This window comes from Melanerpes formicivorus, unplaced genomic scaffold, assembly GCF_026170545.1.
Source record: "Melanerpes formicivorus ecotype bairdi unplaced genomic scaffold, bMelFor1.0.p_v2 SCAF_40, whole genome shotgun sequence".
Taxonomy (NCBI): Eukaryota; Metazoa; Chordata; class Aves; order Piciformes; family Picidae; genus Melanerpes; species Melanerpes formicivorus.
The window spans coordinates 3262166-3281850 of NW_027142392.1; the positions used below are offsets into that span (position 1 = coordinate 3262166).

The window sequence follows — 19685 nt, forward strand, 5'->3', positions numbered from 1 at the left end:
CTGAAACTCAGATGAGTAGAAATGAAACTGGTCAGCTTGAGCAGATGAATCATTTAATATAAAAGGAAATTTGAATCCCTCATTTTCCCTTTAAAGTTCAGTGCTGACCACTCAACTATAAACAGCAGTCATCTCTGAGATTTGGGATGTTGTCTGTACAACAGAGGAGAATATGCTTTAGACTGACCTCCAGTTCAAATGGGAGTGATGAAACCCAGCCCAGATCCTGGGGATGAAAGGTCATTTCTCTCATAGCAGAGTGGTGTCACTGAGGGATTTATCATCCTGTCTTGTGGACAGAAGCAAGCACAGGTCTACCAGTGTTTCTGGCAGCTACATCTGTAGAGGTCAGATGTAATCAAAGATGATGTCCTCAGTAGGCAGCAACATGAAAGCTAACAGGAACTTCTTGCTCAGTTGTATTTTCATCAGTCACTTACCATAATGCATGCTCACTGCCCAAGCAAGTCAACAAGAAAGAGAAGGAAAAGGCCGGCCTTTGACACAGGGGGTGTGAGAGTGTGGGTCACAGTGCAGGGACCCCGTGCAGGTCAGGCACATAGGGAACACTTTTTGCCTCTCAGAGAATAAGGATGGAAGGGTGGGCAGTGGAGAGTATGGGATGAAGTTGGCTGTGGGGTTTTTTGTTGTTGTTGGTGGTGGTGGTAGTGTTTTGGTTTTGAGTAAATTGTGAGACAGGCAGAGGTTGGTCTCTTCTCCCAGGCAGCCAGTACCAGAACAAGAGGACACAGTCTCAGGCTGCACCAGGGGAGGTTCAGGTTGGATGTTAGGAAGAAGTTCTATACAAAGAGAGTGATTGCCCATTGGAATGGGCTGCCCAGGGAGGTGGTGGAGTCACCATCATTGGAGGTGTTCAGGAGGAGTTGTTTAGGTGGGTTGGATTGCTTGATGGGTTGGACATGATGATCTTGAAGGTCTCTTCCAACCTGGTCTATTCTATTCTATCCTATCCTATCCTATCCTATCCTATCCTATCCTATCCTATCCTATCCTATCCTATCCTATCCTATCCTATCCTATCCTATCCTATCCTATCCTATCCTATCCTATCCTATCCTGTCCTATCCTGTCCTGTCCTGTCCTGTCCTATATGCCTGGAAATGGTGATGGGGTTAAAGATCCAAACCCTTCAAAACTTTCATGCACTAGTGTCAGAAGTGATGTCCTTTCTGGTGTCCCAGAAAACATCTGAAAGGTATAGGAGAATTAAAGAAGGAACTAGACAGGCATCTCTCCTACTCCTCTGATATGTAGGAGTTTTTTTAATAGCTTTGGTTTTGTTAACCTTTTGCTAGAGGACTTAAATATGAAATTTGCATTCTCCCCTTGCTACATCATTCTCCTTCTCCCTAGTCCACATGTGCCCTACGGACGTGATGATCTTGAAGGTCTCTTCCAACCTGGTCTGGTCTATTCTATTCTATTCTATTCTATTCTATTCTATTCTATTCTATTCTGTTCTATTCTATTCTATTTCTCTGACAAGAAAAAAAAATAAGGGAATACAAACTTTCTAAGGGCCTAACATTTTCTACATTGTTTGTGCTTTTGGAGGACAAGCCAAAGCTAAACCTCAGCTGCTTAAGCACTTCATGTAGTATGAAAATAGCTATTGTGCAGTAAAACCTTCTGGTTCCTGTGCTCTTCTGGTTCACTACAATGAAGCAGGTGACATTTGCCATGAAAATAATATATTGGATTTTGCTATCTTCTGTTTCTCTTATTGCTGCAAAATTAATTTTACTAATGCACCTATGCTTTATCTACTAATTAGTTTCTAATTTAATTGAAGAATATGAGAAATAGTTGAACTAAGGTAAATGAAACGTTTCTAGACATTCCCTTCCCCCCCCCCCCTCCCCCCCCCCCTCCACTTGAGGTCCTAGAAGAGCTGCAGCAAACTGGGGCAACACAAATTGCAGCTGTGTTTTCTGACCATTGGTTTAAAGAGTGTAGGCAGGTGCTGCACTTTCATCCCACAATGAGTTCCTTGCCTGCTGTCTCCAGGAGTGTAGGATCTGTGAGGCCTGCTGGGCATGACTGATTATGCACCATGCACTGCACTGGGAACATTTGCATATTTTCACAGCCAAAACTCTCCAGGAGCCTGACTTCAAGATCAAAAGCACTATCTGCTTACCTATGATATCCTCACCAGGAAGGCTTCCTGGTCTGCCTGCAGAGGGAAGAAGCTGACAATCCAGCTGTGCTTTTCTGTTTATCCAGAGGTGATGTTTATTCAAAGATTGTCTTCTGTTATTCTTCTCCATCTGTTTTAGCAGGCTTCTCAGTTCTCCTTGGGGAAGATCCTTTCCTGTGTGTCTCACCATTTTGACACAGAGGATTGATGGGGCAACTTCAGAAGGCATCAACTATTTGTTGGCTTCTGAGGCTTTTCGGTCAAATTGGATGAAAACCAAAGGCCAAGAAGCGAGGTCATGCTTCAGATTCACTGACTGTAGCTCTGCAAGCTTCTGAGCTCTGTGGTTTTACATCTCACCCAAATGCACTTCACTGAGGTGTGAAGTTTTCTCCACTTTTTTTCACCATCCTGTTCTAGTTCAGTGCTCCCATTTCTTGTTTCATTTCCTGTGCATCCAGGGTAGTTAGGGGCTTTAAAAACAGTTGGGTTTACTGTAATGAGAATTACTCCCAGAGTCGTTCCTGTAGTTCAGGGCTTCTGTAAATACTGGTAGTTGGCAATATCCTGTGTTTAAAAGAAGCTTCTCCAAATATCCCCAGCAGCTCAATGCTGAAGTAGTAAATTGTTGCTTTGTTTTCCTAGACTTCTCTAGCTAAATAGGTGTGCAGCTTGATTGGATTCCACCCCAAGCAGTCAGTAGAGCTTGATTATGTTTAATATTGATAGTAAACTGCTTGTAATGGGCTGCTGCAGAAAGGTGTGGTGCCTGCTAGGATCTCACTGTTCACAGGAAAAAGAGGCCAAGCCAAAGAGCAATCAGAGAATTGGTCCATTAGCATGTTTTGAAGTAAAACTCTACACCATTTCTCGATGCTGCTTTCTAAAACTACATCTAGTTTCCATTCTAGAAGGGTTCTGTGTGTGCTTCAAGCTCTCCATGGTTTTGATCTGCCTGCAGTATGCAAAAGCAGTGCAGCAGAAACTTCTTTGAAAAGTGTAGGTTAAATGGCACATAAAAACTCTGCAGGTAGATATGGCAGAGTCAGACCTGAACTCTGGACGTCTCCTTGCTCCTTTAATTGGAATGCCATCTTCCAGATGACTTGCCTAGGTATGCACAGTGCTTGTTGCACAATAGCTGATCCAACTTGTCATGGTGCTGAGAGACGACAGAGTTCATGGCAGCTTGCAGAGTGTTGGAAGCTCACCTTCAGGTGGTGAGGTGGATCAAGTCTCAAGAGTGCTGTGCCACAGAGGCCTACCCTCAGTAGGACTGGATCATTCAAAGGCTGGCTGACCACTGCATTCAGGATCACCAAGGTTGGAAGAGACCTCAAAGATCATCGAGTCCAACCTGTCACCACAGACCTCATGACTAGAGTAGGGAGGACACTACTGCCCACTGCAGGCTTGAACTCACAGCCTTCCCATTAAGGGTCTGATGCACTACCTACTGAGCCACTACTCAGGCTGAACTTGCTTTATATGAGATTAGATTTCCTAGCTAGGTGGTACAGGCTCTGGCATTAGCATTCCAAAGTCCCCATTGCCAGAGAGCCACAGCGATGTGGTGGGCAGGGTCATTTGTTAAAAGAGGTGTTAAACCATCCCCTGCTGTAGAAAAACTTCCTCTGGAAGTGTGCAAAACCTATCATTATTTTCCTTCATGTTGTACTGTGTGCACATCAGAGGGTTTCAAGATGACTCCTACTTAGATGCATTACCAAGTTCCCCCCAACCAGTGTGCTCAGTCAATTGCAGCTTGTAGAGAACATGACACAATTCATTCTTTCATCACCAGTCTCAGAAGGCCGGCTGGCCTATCCAGCAGCATTTTGCCAGCACAATACTCTTCTTAATATGTGGGTTTTGCATGAGTTATTCCTGAGGTGGTCTTTTTTTTCCCAGCAATGCTCAACATGGAGGTAATATCAACCTCATTAATGTTTTTTTCCCTATTCTTTACGAACAATGTTTTGCATATCACCCAATTTGGCATAATGGCAACTACCATTTTGTGGTTGTAGTCTTTCAGCCTGTACTTGATCCTGAGAGCAGGGGGTGGTTGAAGAGGGATGGACCTAGCAAGAATATGGATGGACCTAGCAAGAATATGGATGGACCTAGCAAGAATATGGATGAAGCTTACTTCCCATGAACAAATGACTTTCTGTTTGGTGAGGCTTTTTGTAGCAACTAATCATAGAATTGCTTTGGTTGGAAAAGACCTTTAAGATCATTGAGTCCTCCAACCATTATTTAACTCTGCAGCTCATGACACCAATCTCTTAGTTCATTTTCCTGGGTTTCCATAATTCTCAGCTTTCACTCTGTCTTCTGATGCATGCAGTAGTATTAATATTAGGAGAGGGAAACTTCTAACACCACACTTCAGCCATCTGGAGTTTTGTCCACTGGTATTGTTCTTAACTACAGACTTGCAATGGTGTTCCCAGGGAATGAAATTCCAGTGTAAACTAAAAGCATGAAAAGTTTCATTGTGCAGTTAAGTGTGGTAATGCTAAGTTGTTCTACTGCTTGGAGTCTGTATTGTTTTAAGTAATTACTATTTCCCAAAGAAGATTTTGCTTGTGTACATGCACATAGAAATGAGTTTCCCATTTCTCTAGAAAAATCCTGTGCTCAAAGTGCAGCTGAGAAAGAAGTGTCCCTACTCCTGTCTAGAATCTTCTTCCACTGGTAGCCAAGGCAAAAGGTTAAATACTTTTATCAGTGTGATGGGAGCTGCCAGGACAGCATCTCATTACCAAGCAAGCTTCAATGAATTCCTCTGATGTGGCACAGAGCAAGAACATGCCCTGATCTGCAGCAACTGTCAGGGGCTGGCTCTTGAAGAGCTACTTTCAGCCAGAGTTGCTGTTTATCTGTTAGCCAGTGATGTCAATGCAGGGCTTGTTCTCAGCTCTTCAGTTCCCTTAAAAAATGGAGTGTAATTTCAAAACACTCTTCAACAGCAGGCCATATTCAATAAGAGTAATTTCTTTGTGGTTTGTGTTAGCAGTGGCACAAAACAAATTCCTCTTGAAATGCCATCTGTGCTGAGAAACAGAAAAAAAGCCAATGGGTACTGGGTTTATAACTTCAGTGCCTGTGAAACGTACAAGCACGGGCTGCCATGTGTGTGGCTCCATGGGTTACAGACACCACAGCTTTGGTCACAGCTGGAATTCTAGTTAAATGCTACAAAATGTAAATATTCTACTTTGTGCAGTGATCTTCAACCTTGGATCACTGCGGTCAGCAAAGCCGTGAAGCAAGCCTTGCCGAGAGAAGTTGTATCACTGATTGTTGTTTGTGAAGTGTTTCTAGGCATTTCTGTCTTAACTTCTTCAGCAGCAGCAGCAGCAGCAGCATCATAATAATAAACCAGGTTGGAAGAGACCTTCAAGATCATCGTGTCCAACCCATCAACCAATCCAACCCACCTAAACATCTAAACCATGGCACCAAGCACCCTATCAAGTCTCCTCCTGAACACCTCCAGTGATGGTGACTCCACCACCTCCCCAGGCAGCCCATTCCAATGGGCAATCACTCTCTCTGTATAGAATTTCTTCCTAACATCCAGCCTAAACCTTCCCTGGCGCAGCCTGAGACTGTGTCCTCTTGTTCTGGTACTGGCTGCCTGGGAGAAGAGACCAGCATCCACCTGTCTACAACCTCCCTTCAGGTAGTTGTAGAGAGCAATAAGGTCACCCCTGAGTCTTTTCCTCTCCAGGCTAAGCACCCCCAGCTCCCTCAGTCTCTCCTCACAGGGCATCATCATCCCCATGAGAACAAAAAACAACAGGTAGAAAGTGTGACTCTTCTCCATTTGTGTCCAAAAGCCTTGCAGTGTTTTGTTTGTGTCCCTAAGACAGCTACACTGCAAGGAAAGCCATCTGACCCTGCCTTTTGTATGTGGTACCTAGAGTGTGTGATTGGCTTGTGCAGATGAAAGGCTGTATTTAAGGTGCCTTTTATTGTTTGTTAAGATTTTCCTAATCTCTATTATATGTTGGTCTACATGCATCAGATACCTGGTTTGCCTGCTATTGCAGGTTTTGTGAGCTTGGAACACTTAATCACTTCAAAACACCAATATCTAGATTAGGATAAATTACATTTTTCTAACAGTTTATTTTTATTTGAAGAAGAACCACATGATCTTTGTGGGGCTTTAGTAATCTGCATGGTTCAATATAAGCCCTGACTCTTAGCTTGTCTTGCTTATTTTGGGAAAGTGGTGAAAAAGAAGTGTTGCTTAGGTACACAAGGTCTGCATGAAGCAGCTACAATCTTTGCTATGTTGCTGATCTTCTCATATAAAATATCCCTTGACTCTGTTACCAAAGCTTCACTTGATGGCCATTGTGCACTGAAGGCCTGCTGCACATGACCTGCAGCATGACTTTTGTTCCCTGTGGCAAGCCTAGTTCCATACCTAGCTGAATGGCTGCTTTGGGGCAGCTTACAAGAATTAACCTGTCATGTTCTGTGTATTTTCATGACATACTGCATAACTAGTTCATACTTTTCTCAAGCCAACAATCAAAAGTAGGTTTTGTTCTTCAAGTGTGCAAGTCCAGTGCACTGGGTAGGGAGTTCTTCTGGTTTGCAGGGCTCTGTATTTTAAATTACTTTAACACATCCGAGTGCTGGGTTCTACACATTGGCCACAACAACCCCATGCAGCGCTACAGGCTAGGGTCAGAGTGGATGGAGAGCGGCGAGGCAGAAAGGGACCTGGGGGTGCTGGTTGATAGTAGGCTGAACATGAGCCAGCAGTGTGCCCAGGCAGCCAAGAAGGCTAATGGCATCCTGGCCTGTATCAGGAACAGTGTGGCCAGCAGGAGCAGGGAGGTCATTCTGCCCCTGTACTCAGCACTGGTTAGGCCACACCTTGCGTCCTGTGTCCAGTTCTGGGCCCCTCAGTTTAGGAAAGATGTTGAGTTGCTGGAATTGTTGCTTGGGCAACAAAGCTGGTGAGGGATTTGGAGCACAAGCCCTATGAGGAGAGGCTGAGGGAGCTGGGGTTGCTTAGCCTGGAGAAGAGGAGGCTCAGGGGTGACCTTATTGCTGTCTACAACTACCTGAAGGGAGGTTGTAGCCAGGTGGGGGTTGGTCTCTTCTCCCAGCAACCAGCACCAGAACAAGAGGACACAGTCTCAAGCTGCACCAAGGGAGGTTTAGGCTGGATGTTAGGAAGTTCTACAGAGAGAGAATGATTGGCCATTGGAATGTGCTGCCTAGGGAGGTGGTGGAGTCACCATCACTGGAGGTGTTTAGGAAGAGACTGGATGGGGTGCTTGGTGCCATGGTTTAGTTGATTAGATAGTATTGGATGATAGATTGAACACGATGAGCTCAAAGGTCTCTTCCAACCTGGTCTGGTCTGGTCTATTCTATTCTATTCTATTCTATTCTATTCTATTCTATTCTATTCTATTCTATTCTATTCTATTCTATTCCATTCCATTCCATTCCATTCCATTCCATTCCATTCCATTCCATTCCATTCCATTCCATTCCATTCCATTCCATTCCCATTCTAACACTGTGTCTGGTCTTGAGCTGTCTCTGCTTGGTACCCAGTGAACAGAACAGAGGCAGTAAGTATCTTCAGTGGACAGGAGGATGCTGTAGGTGAAATGCAGACTGCAGCTGTTAGTGGTCCCAGCAGAGAAAGTATGTCCTGAAGTACCTTGCACTTGTATCCATGGAGTAAAAGATGAACTGAACTGAGATGAGATGCTTTGCTAAAAAATACTTAACATTCCCAAGCGAATGTGTGTTTACACTTTGTATAGAACCAACGTTCAGAAACATAACTTGGTTCTCATTTTGGGGCAACACATTCAGCGTTAGTGGCTATGTGAAATGATTTGTTTCATAACCACATCTTCAAAATAGCCTCTTTGGGGAACTGAGGGAAAAAGGATAGAACAACATTACCAGAATTCCATGGCAGAGTGTTTCTTACCTTGAATTATACATTGTATTAAACTCTAGCTAGGTGAGAGTTGTCCTCCCTTCTCTCCTGGAGCATGCCAGAAGCCCATGTGGCTGCACACCACCTGAGCTGCATTGTCTCATGGAAATTGTCTTCTGCAGCATCAACATTGGCATACTCCATTGAGGCTGCTACTATGTTGACACATGGATGTTTTCAGTAATAACAGTATTCCAGATGGTAAATGGAGTCAATAGCCAGTTGATGCTTTTAGTGTTATTCTTACATTGCAGTACTGTTGTTCCTCATTTGATTGGGTTTGTTTCTGAAAACTTAATGTCTTGGCCATTTCTTTGAGGTGGGACAGAGGGTGGTACTTCCATGAGCAGCAGATTATGGGCAGCTTTATAATGAAGGAAAGCATTGCTTTCCTGTTGAAATACTTCATTTTGTCTATGAAGAACATTTTCCATCCCATCCCATGCTCCCAAACTGAGGCTTCCTGCTGTGGCTGTCTCCTTTTCCCTTGTGTCTTAATTTGGATCTTAATTTTTGCTGTGTCTGATTGGTTCCTCCCTTGAAGCTGAGACAAGCAGGGAGTAGTTGTGCTTAAAAAAAGGTGTTTAGTACATTCCCATTTACACACAAAGGGCTAATTACACACACACATACAGCACGGAGTGGGAGGAATCATATGCCTGACAGACTGCTGTAAGGGCACTCCTCACCTGACTGGGTTGCCCAGGGAGGTGGTTGAGTCATCGACCCTGGAGGCATTCAAGGGGAGATTGGACGTGGCACTTGGTGCCATGGTCTAGTCATGGGGTCTGTGTTGATAGGTTGGACTCGATGATCCTTGAGGTCCTTTCCAACCTAAGTGATACTGTGATACTGTGATACTGTGAAATGATGACCAAAAGGATGCACTGGGCCTATTTTGATGTTTATTTCTGATGAAAGTGCCTGTGAAAAAAGCTTTGATGCCTGCTAAGTGTGTGCTGATGATTTAGACAGAATATTTTGGTTGCTTTTTCCTAGCTTGTTAAGTCTTCTGACAACTGCATCCTGAAGTCATGGACCTTTGATTTGTTTGTGTCCTCTTGGATTAAAGGATCCTTCCCTCCTTCCCTCCTTCTCTCCTTCCCTCCTTCCCTCCTTCCCGCCTTCCCTCCTTCTCTCCTTCCCTCCTTCCCCCCTTCCCGCCTTCCCCCTTCCCGCCTTCCCTCCTTCTCTCCTTCCCTCCTTCTCTCCTTCCCCCCTTCCCACCTTCCCTCCTTCTCTCCTTCTCTCCTTCCCTCTTCCCCGCCTTCCCTCCTTCTTGCCTTCTCTCCTTCCCTCCTTCCTTCCTTCTTTCCTTCTTGCCTTCCCTCCTTCCCTCCTTCCCTCCTTCCCTCCTTCCCTCCTTCTTTCCTTCTTGCCTTCCCTCCTTCCCACCTTCCCTCCTTTTCTCCTTCCCTCCTTCTTGCCTTCCCTCCTTCCCACCTTCCCTCCTTTTCTCCTTCCCTCCTTCTTGCCTTCCCTCCTTCCCTCCTTCTTGCCTCCCCTCCTTCCCTCCTTCCCTCCTTCTCTCCTTCTTGTCTTCCCTCCTTCCCTCCTTCTTGCCTTCCCCCCTTCCTGCCTTCCCCCCTTCCCTCCTTTTCTCCTTCCCGCCTTCCCTCCTTCTTGCCTCCCCTCCTTCCCTCCTTTTCTCCTTCCCTTCTTCCCTCCTTCCCTCCTTCCTGCCTTCCCTCCTTCCTGCCTTCCCCCCTTCTCGCCTTCCCTCCTTCTCTCCTTCTCTCTTTCCCTCCTTCTTGCCTTCCCTCCTTCCCGCCTTCCCTCTTTCCCGCCTTCCCTCCTTCTTGCCTTCCCTCCTTCCCTCCTTCTTTCCTTCTTTCCTTCCCTCCTTCCCACCTTCCCTCCTTCCCACCTTCCCTCCTTTTCTCCTTCCCTCCTTCCCTCCACCTCTAGTAGGGTTCACTGGGCCCTTGGCTCCGGGCGTACCGATCTGTAACTCTCACAGTAAGTGCAGAGCAGCTATTAAATGCTATTTTTATATACATATAAATACCTGTCAACAATCAGAGGGTAAGCATGTGTTTTGTGTGACATACTTGTGCACTCAGTCTCTAATGTCCTGAGAAGTACCTTGCTGATGCTTAACCTTTCCAAACCAGTGTTTCTACTTTTAGCAGCTAGCCAGAGTACTTTCAGATCACAGAAGTAATAACAGCAGCAACAGGAAAGATCCAATCAATGCTGAAAGCCCTCTAAAGCATGTCACATGAAAGGCTTGTGGTTGCAGTTGTTTATATTTTGTGGTATATGTTTTATGATGGTGCTGACAGAAATTCAAAGTGTTACAAAGGAAGATGCATCACTAGCTCTTGCTGATCTCTGAAGCAAATGTGTGCAGGGGGATTTTGTCGTTATGTTTTCATCTGGGTAAGAAAGCTTGGAGAGAAAATAGACATGGAATGCCTAACACAAAAAAGAAACTGGATACTTAACTACACTTCTAATAAACCATGACCATTAAAGCAGTGAACAAACAAGCTTTCAGGTTTTAATTTAAGACATAATGTGTGGCATTAATAACCTTGGCTGGTATTGGTCCTCCAGATGAAAGCTTTGCATTACATGATGCAGCAAATGTTCTTAGTTATCTTCAGGTTGTTTATATTTTTGGCTTCTTTTTTTTTTTCCTGGGATTTTTTTTGGTGGTTTTTGTTTTGTTTTGGCAGTCTGTTGTGCAGACATCCAAACTGTTCAAGTATTAATCGAGTTTGCCTGTCAGTATTACGGCAGAGGCATTGGAGAGGCAGCATATCCACAGCGGGATGTTCAATTCGTGAGCGAGAGGAAAATTTAGTTGCTGTGAAAAAAAAAACAAAGAGGGATCAGTAGATGTCCCAGGTACCAGCACTGCCCAGCGTGGCAGTGAGGCTGCTTCTGCAGGACAACTCAGATCTTGGCAGCTGCTGCCCCTCAGCATCGTGGTTGCAGCTGAGCCTCTACAGCAGTAGATGCTCTTCGCATTTCCTCATCAAGTCCACCCCAGGATAGAGAGGAATGCTCAGGGGGAGACCCTGGCTCTCAGGTAGTTTTTCTTGTCTGTGTGAGGGTAAGTTACAGCCCTCATAAAGGAGCTCCCATTCATTCATCACAGTCCTTCAGTCCCATGTGTGCCTTTCAAAGTACTGTTGGCTCTCTCATTATTTGCCTCTCTGTGGTCCTAGAAGTTTATTTGTCTGTTCTCAAGTATATCCGAAACAGGAAACGTGGCCGATAATATCTTCAGTCAGACATCCAAACTGAAGACAGCCTGTCCTGTCCATCTCTACATCAAGGGGCAAATGTATGGCCATTCTATACATTTCTGCTTTTCTTACCTACTTTCTAAAATCAAAGCCTGTCTGAGCTAAGTGTATCCATTGGTGTCATGGGAGCTTACAAAGCATCTGGCCCAGACTGCCCTCGTGCTCTGTAAAATCTGTTGACTCACTGTGCTATACAGCCTCCCACATACCCATCTATTGCTGCGTATTCTCTTCCTCCCACTTGTTCTCCTGGTGCCATTCCTTCTGTGGGTATGCCTCTGCTTTAGCTGTCCTTTAAGATCTGACATCCCAACAATTCTCCAAACCTCACCTCCTTTCAAATACTTCACATATTTTACAGTTGGACTTCTAAAAATCTTTCCTTCAGTTCCAACGAGAGACACTTATTGCTTCTTTTCCAGAAGATGTACTTCCAAATTCTCTGAAATGATTCTCTCCTCATGCTTCTATGATGTATTCTGTAATTGCTGTTTAGGATAAATTATCTTGTGCTGAATTAAGGAAGTGGATGGTTGAAACCTCCTGTTCTTATACCATGCACCAACTATATCTGTGTGCCTGGAAAATATCCAGGTTACCTTTGTCTGCCCTGCCTTGTTGCTTGCCCTACTAGGAGGGCTTCAGAGAGCAGTGCAGGCTCAGGGAGAGAAGGAGGTAGCTAGGAAAAAGGCAGATCTAGCTACCTGAACACATGAACCCAGCTGTCGTGGGTTTAAGTGCTATTTTTGTGAAGTTGCTAACACTTGTTATATAGAATCAGGGTTGGAAGGAACCTCCAAAGGTCATCTAGTCCAACCCCCTCTGCAGTCAGCAGGGGCATCCTCAACTAGATCAGATTGCCCAGACCCTGTTGAGCCTCATCTTGACTATCTCCAGGGGTGGGGCCTCACCTAGCTCCTTGGGCAACCTGGTCCAGTGTTCCACTACCCTCATGGTAAAGAAATTGTTCCTAACATGCAGTCTAAATCTGCTCTTCTCTAGTTTGAAGCCATTGCCCCTCTTCCTATCTCTACAGGCCTTTGTAAACAGTCTCTCTCCATCCTTCTTGTAGGCGTCCTTCAGGTACTGGAATGTTGCTGTTAGGTCTACCTGGAGCCTTTCCTTCTCCAGGCTGAACAACCCCAGCTCCCTCAGCCTGTTTTCGTAGCAGAGGTGCTCCAATTAGGCTCGAGGTGAGGAGAAAGTTCTTCACTGAGAGAGTTGTTCATCATTGGAATGTGCTGCCCAGGGAGGTGGTGGAGTCACCATCCCTGGAGGTGTTCAAGAGGGGATTGTATGTGGCACTTGGTGCCATGGTCTAGTCATGAGGTCTGTGGTGACAGGTTGGAGTCAATGATCTTTGAGGTCTCTTCCAACATTGGTGATACTGTGATACTGTGAACCCTCTGATCATTTTTGAGGCCCTCCTCTGGACCCGCTCCATCAGGTCCTTGTCGTTCCTATATTGAGAGCTCCAGAGCTGGATGTAGTACAGCAGGTGAGGTCTCACCAGAGCCAAGTGGCAAAATCACCTCTCTAAGACCATGCCATCTAAGATGATTATATCTACTTTTTGTTTGGAGGGGGGCACAGTGAGCAAGAGTCTGAAGTTAAAAATCTCTTGTGCATTTCTGTGATCTCTCCAGAAGTATCAGGCTTTCGAAAGCAAGGAGTGATGTGCATACATGCGAGTATGCTTCTCTCCAACATGTGAGTACGTTTCTATCCAACACTAAATCACCCACAGGATCATTAAAGCTTGCTGACTAACACCTGTGGCGAGGCCACAAACACCACACACATTATTTTCTTCGTGTAAGCAGTGACAGACAAATTGTTGCTGATTTCTGTAAACAGCAGAGCCTAAAGAAAACACTAGATTGTGAAGAAGCTTATCTTCCCAGTATGTATTAAAAAACAGCAACATCAAAACAACCAGCAACAAACCAAACAGAACAACAACAAAAAACCCCAACACTGGAACAAACACAATCAAAAAAGAACAACCTGGGGGAAAAAAAAACCCAGCCAAACAAAATCCCCAAACCAAACCCTACAAGCAAAGTGAAAAGTAGACAGCATAAAGCCCTGGGAACAACCTTTATGAACAGATGGCTAATTTCCTCTCTTCCTAAGACAGCTTTAAGTATATATTGCTAAGTCTAATGACTTGTTCTCTGCTGACACTATACCTGAGCCCAAAACATAGACTCCAGACCATTACAGCGTCACAGAGTCACAGAATTTTAGGGGCTGGAAGGGACCTCAGGAGCCCATTCCTAGGAATGTGGTGACCCCATTCTGCCAGTTACTTGTAAGCATGAGTGGGTGGGTACCTGTTACAAAAATGATGGTTTGTAGAGTTGAGGGTGCCTTGGTTCCTTTCTGCATACAAACCCAGGCCCTTTTTAGATTATCAGAAAGGTTTGTTCATAACTTGGTAGGGGAGCTTTGTCTAGAGGACAAGAGCTGGAGACGAAGCGCCAAGCTGCACATGCAGTGGGCTGCCCTTGCAACTGGTGTAGTCCTGCTGAAGCAATTTGGCTCTGCTACCATGCATCTTCCCTAACTGATTTCAATGAAAACAAAGCCTGACCTTCATCTGCAGCACCCAGCATTCATAGAAGAAGTGATGGGGTTTATGAAAGCTGTTACAGAAAGCTGCCCTTCAGACTGGTGAAGATTTATGCCTTTCCTTGAAACATCTGCGTGTGCTTGTACACTGAGTACATCCCTGGGTTACATTATAGTTGCCTCAATGGGAAAACTGGATGTGCTGTTGTTACCTCAGGGCCTTGCCTTGCTGATAGAAAGGATTTTGCACATCGGCCACAACAACCCCATGCAGTGCTACAGGCTGGGGTCAGAGTGGCTGGAGAGCGGCCAGGCAGAATGGGACCTGGGGGTGCTGGTTGATGGTAGGCTGAACATGAGCCTGCAGTGTGCCCAGGCAGCCAGGAGGGCCAATGGCATCCTGGCCTGCATCAGGAACAGTGTGGCCAGCAGGAGCAGGGAGGTCATTCTGCCCCTGTACACTGCACTGGTTAGGCCACACCTCGAGTCCTGTGTCCAGTTCTGGGCTCCTCAGTTTAGGAAGGAGGTTGACTTGCTGGAATGCGTCCAGAGAAGGGCAACGAAGTTGGTGAGGGGTTTGGAACACAGCCCTATGAGGAGAGGCTGAGGGAGCTGGGGATACTTAGCCTGGAGAAGAGGAGACTCAGGGGTGACCTTATTGCTCTCTACAACTACCTGAAGGGGGGTTGTAGGCAGGCAGATGTTGGTCTCTTCTCCCAGGCAGCCAGCACCGGAACAAGAGGACACAGTCTCAGGCTGCGCCAGGGGAGGTTTAGGCTGGAGGTCAGGAGGAAGTTTTACACAGAGAGAGTGATTGCCCATTGGAATGGGCTGCCCGGGGAGGTGGTGGAGTCGCCGTCACTGGAGGTGTTCAGGAGGAGACTTGATGGGGTGCTTGGTTGCATGGGTTAATTGATTAGGTAGTGTTGGATGATAGGTTGGACACGATGATCTTGAAGGTCTCTTCCAACCTGGTTTATTCTATTCTATTCTATTCTGATTGCTGTCATTTTAGTGGAAAATATTTGAACAGATTTTACCAACCTTTTACCAACCATACCATGTTCTGTTTAGAAAATATGCTGAACACTTTCCCAAACTCTCTCTTTTGGGAGATGTATGACTACATGTTTATTTCTGGTGTATTGCCAGACTTCCCAAATCCTCATCTCTGCCAAATAATTGATAATTGCTCATTTAGTATACTTGTAGCTTAAATACTGTTGCCTCGGAGATGTGTTTAGAAGACAGGATAGATATTGGCATGTTTTGATTGATAGCATTGGAACAGCATAAAAATACAGGTGGAAGGTCTTCTACTGGTCATAAAGCTCTCAGTTGCTCCCCAGCAAGATCCCTTTGGATTCCTGTTTGTCCAATTTGTTCTTAAAAGCTGGTAGCTATTGAAAAGTTATCATTCAGTCATCAGTTCCAACGTCTAAATATATTCACTGCTGGAATGCTTTCCAATTACAGCTAAAACCTTCCTCGTTGCTTTTTACATTCATTGCTGCTTTGCCTTGCCTGTGGGCATGGAGAACAGCATACTCCTTCCCTTTGTTTTGAGTTTTCCTCTCCATCCAGTCTCTTCTGGGGAGTGGAAGGGACACCTTTTACCCAGCTGCTGTGTAGTGTGAGTTGCATGGATAAGGTTAAAAATTGACATCCCCTTTCACTGGGGCAGGGATGTTCTGGCTCTAGCCTTCTGTTGACAACAAGTGAGTGAGGCACACTCCATGAAACAAAGGAGGTGAGGTTGGAGATGGGATGGGATGAGATGGGAGGGGGACTGACACCAGTCACCAGATACACATGGTAGCAGATACCCTTGAGCATGTCACAAGCAGGAACTGAAGATTCTTGCAGCTTGAGGAATTTGTGGATCATACCCTTTAAGCATCAACTTTTTCTGTGGTTTTATTATTATCCCCCCCCCCCCCCATTCTCCAATTTTAACACATGAGGTAAAATAGTGGTGGAGTAGAGGAGCTCTGCAGCTGGTCAAGTACATCTCTGAGGTTGGTGAGTATGATAACTGGGTGAGGGGTGAGACTGCTGCTGGTTTCACACAGGGAAAGGGAACATAATATTTTCAATATTAATGCATTATGTATGGGCTGAGCATTGGACCTGACCCAATCTGCTGTAGTCATCTGTGGCTGGAAGCCCAGAAATGCCAATTTTGTCCACTAGCACTAAAACTAGTTTAGAGAAGTTCACTTGTGAAAGCAGTAGTCTTACCATTCTGCATTTAAAACTGAGTTATCCCTTTTACATAATGCTTAATATACTTCAGCAGCTCTTGCTCACATCTCTTTCCCTCTGTGCTCCTCAAAATGTACATGGGCTCCCACCAGCAGAGCGCCGCTGGAGCCTGGGTGTGAGGATCGATGCTCTGAATGCAGTTTGTTTACAGCAGGTACAAAGCAGATGCACTATTTGTGTGTGTGTGTGGGTGGGTCTGGCAACCATCCATCCATGTGGCTTTTAATAGTAGTGCACTAGATAGGTCTTGACAAACACCAGACTGCAGACCAGTGATGATGAAGTGTTCATTTTATATTGCTATGTATGTTCAGTGTATATAAAATATAGACATGCATACCTACAGAGCCTGGAGAACAGGAGGTCCAAAAAGTACCTGCTTTACAGGAGTTTCAGAGGTGATTTCTATTTTGCCTTCTCCTGCCAGGGATACTTTGTTTTCTGTAGGAGCTGGGTTGCAGTTAGACCAGGGGATGGTTGAACAGAAGACCCTCTGGTAAAAGTGAAGAACTGTTTCCTACTGAGTATTTTCATGTGCATCATCCAGTGGAAATGTGTGGCATCAGAACTTAATCACTCTGAGCATGGCTGCTTTGCTGATTACATTGATGGAAGGGTGGTGGCACACTGGAACACATTGCCCAGGGAGGTGGTTGAGGCCCCATCCCTGGAGATATTCAAGATAAGACTCGAGGAGGCCCTGGGCAGCTGACTGTGGGGGAGGTCAGACTGGATGACCTTTGGAAGTCCCTTCCAGCCTGGACCATTCTATGAATGGTTTCCCATGGACTTTCCCTTGTCCCTGTGTGTGCAGCATTGCACACTTGTGTTCTGCAGCACATCTCATTAGTGTGCTGGATAATGGAGAAGATGCTCTCTGCTTGATAACTGAACTTCATGTGTGCACAGGGAGATAACAATTTACTTTTAGGGTAAAAAAGCATTACTCAAGTGGTGATACCTTCAAAATGTATCAAGCCTGTCTGAATGTGTGCAGGATAGCAATTGCCATGACAGTAAAAATAATAATGCTTAGTACAGCATTTTTATGATTCATTGCTGTACAGACACTGGCATGTTCCAAAATAACAGACAGCAGTAAGCAAAACTGCTTTAAAGATGTTTGAGAAGTGACACTGCAGGAGGAAGTGGCTGCGCAGCAAAGCAGGGGCTGGAGCAGGATTAGAAGTGGACTTCCTGACTGTCAGCCCTGCTTTGCTACTTCTGCTGAGTCCCACCAGCCAGGTTCTAACTTCTATGCCCAGTTTATACATCCCTTCTGAGGTCTGTTGTTCAAAATCCCACCTCACAGTCCAGTTGAAAAATGGGGAGAAGCCTCTGATCTGAAGCCAGAACAAAATACCTTCATCTACTCCATTATAAAAGCTTACACCCCCTCTTTGTATCCTTCCTGCCCTTGATGCCTAATGGCCTTTAAAAAAAAGAGAAAAAGCTCCTGGTTTCTTTTAGATGTCAGAATGCTTTTTCTGTTCTGATACTTGGCTTCAAAGGATGGTCAGAAGCATGTGTCCTTGGAGTGTCATTTGTATTTTTAAGATCTTTTGTATGGGGATGATTAACTCAAGTCGTGTACAGCAGTGCTTGCAGTCACCCAGGATGTTCAGCAGTGAGACCTCTGCATGAGTTTGGCAACTTGGCTGATTTTGCACTCGAGCTGGTCTTCAAACAGAAGAGTATGTTTCACAGTAGAGTCTTAAAAGAATAATAAATACATCAGTCATTCATCTTTTGTAGTTAGCCTTAGGAAGAGCTTAGTGTCTGTGATACCACCCTCACACCTCATTAACCTCAGCATGTAGAAGTGAATAGCAGAAAGGTACTTTTTTCATGTAAGGAAACACATGGTCATATGTTTGATGTTCTCTGCAGCTCAGGCCACAACAATGAGCTGGGGAACTCCTCTGCTGTCAGAAGGTGGGAGGTTGAAAGCACCTGCAATGTGTTTTCAGCAAAGACATGCTTATGGACCTCAGCCTCATGAAGCATTACTAAAAATGGGAGGTAGACTCCCAAGTCACTCTGGCTCCTAAGGGAAACCTCAAAGGAAGCAGACTCCACATAATCTCTTAGCTCCAATGACTGATGGTCTTTGAGCTCTCTTTCAGCCTTGGTGATTCTGTGATTAATTACATCTAGATTGTTTAATTTCAATTAAATAAAAATTAGCAAAGGAAACACCTGTTGACACTGAGAATACTGGGAGTCTGAGGTAGAAAAGGTTGCAGCTGCCAGAGACTTTCAGCTGTGTAGCTGAACTGAAATGCATTCCAGAGACAGGTGCAGGCAGCCCTTCTGGGGCAACATGCAGCCCCAGTGACTACCTCCGAGAAGCACGAGGGGCTCACCACTTCCCACACTTGGCACTCCACAGCCTCTGAAACCCCTTTCTTGTGTGCACACAAGAGGAAGGTGGAAGCCCAGACTTCACTAGTTCCTTCCAGACACATTTATACTCAATGAGATCTTTATGACAGAGTAAGTGGCACGCAGTCACTGCAGATTTTATATGCACGTAGGGACTTTCGTCTAACATATGGCAAAATCTGGTTTGTTTTTATAGAGGTGGAGCTCAAACTGCTGAACAGATTTAGCTGAAAGGCTCCAGATAAACAACCTGCCTGTCCCACTGGGTCAAACCCAAGCACACAAATGTTTGAGCTGAAGTGAATTTGTTTTGAGAGGGTTTTTAGAGGAGCTTAAAAAGGTGAGGTGTGCTTAAAACTTTGAGATGAGTTTGTGATTCACAAATAATTGTTATCAGTCACCTCTGAAGTAAATTGTAGTGCATTTGAGAGTTGAGGGTCTGCTGTTAGCAGAAGGAAGCAGAGCTCAATAACTTCTTCAAGTGTGAGTTCAGCTGAGGAATGCATGGTGTTTAATGGCTGCAGCAGCACATGGATGTCCTGCAGTCATTTGGTGTTTATCAAGCAACAAACATTAGGTGAAGCTAGGAGTAGCAGAGCTCCTCAAGATACAGTATTGCCCTATCTTACTGAAACTGGAAGAGCTGTATTTAGCCAGAGCAGACCTCTTTTTGCAGCAGATGTTAGAGACAGGAGGAGCTTAGAAGAGCAGTTAGCATTCTCCTGCTTATGCTGGTGGTATGTATCTTTAACTAGACAGCAGCTGGTTTTGGAAGAAACAGTATCTTGGCTCTGTTTTAAACCTTCTTCTAGAAAGACTTACTAATGCTGTGTTTTGGTGAACTCCTGATTTTCCCTCTTTAACCAGGTCAGCACAAGACCTGGACTGATTTTCTTTCTCCCTTTTCATAGAATTATAGATTAATTTCATTTGGAAAAGACCTTTAAAATCAAATCCAACCATTCTCTCACTCTACCTAGTCTAGTGACAAGCCATGTCCCTAAGGACCACATCCCTGCCTCATTAAATACCTGCAGGGATGGGTATT

At 45.1% G+C, this 19685-nt stretch overlaps 1 protein-coding gene across 1 annotated transcript in view; it reads left to right on the forward strand.

The window, feature by feature from the left end:
• ZNF704 (zinc finger protein 704) overlaps positions 1 to 19685 on the forward strand; it is an 80463-nt gene that overhangs the window by 25614 nt on the left and 35164 nt on the right. The gene's annotated exons all lie outside the window — the stretch shown is intronic.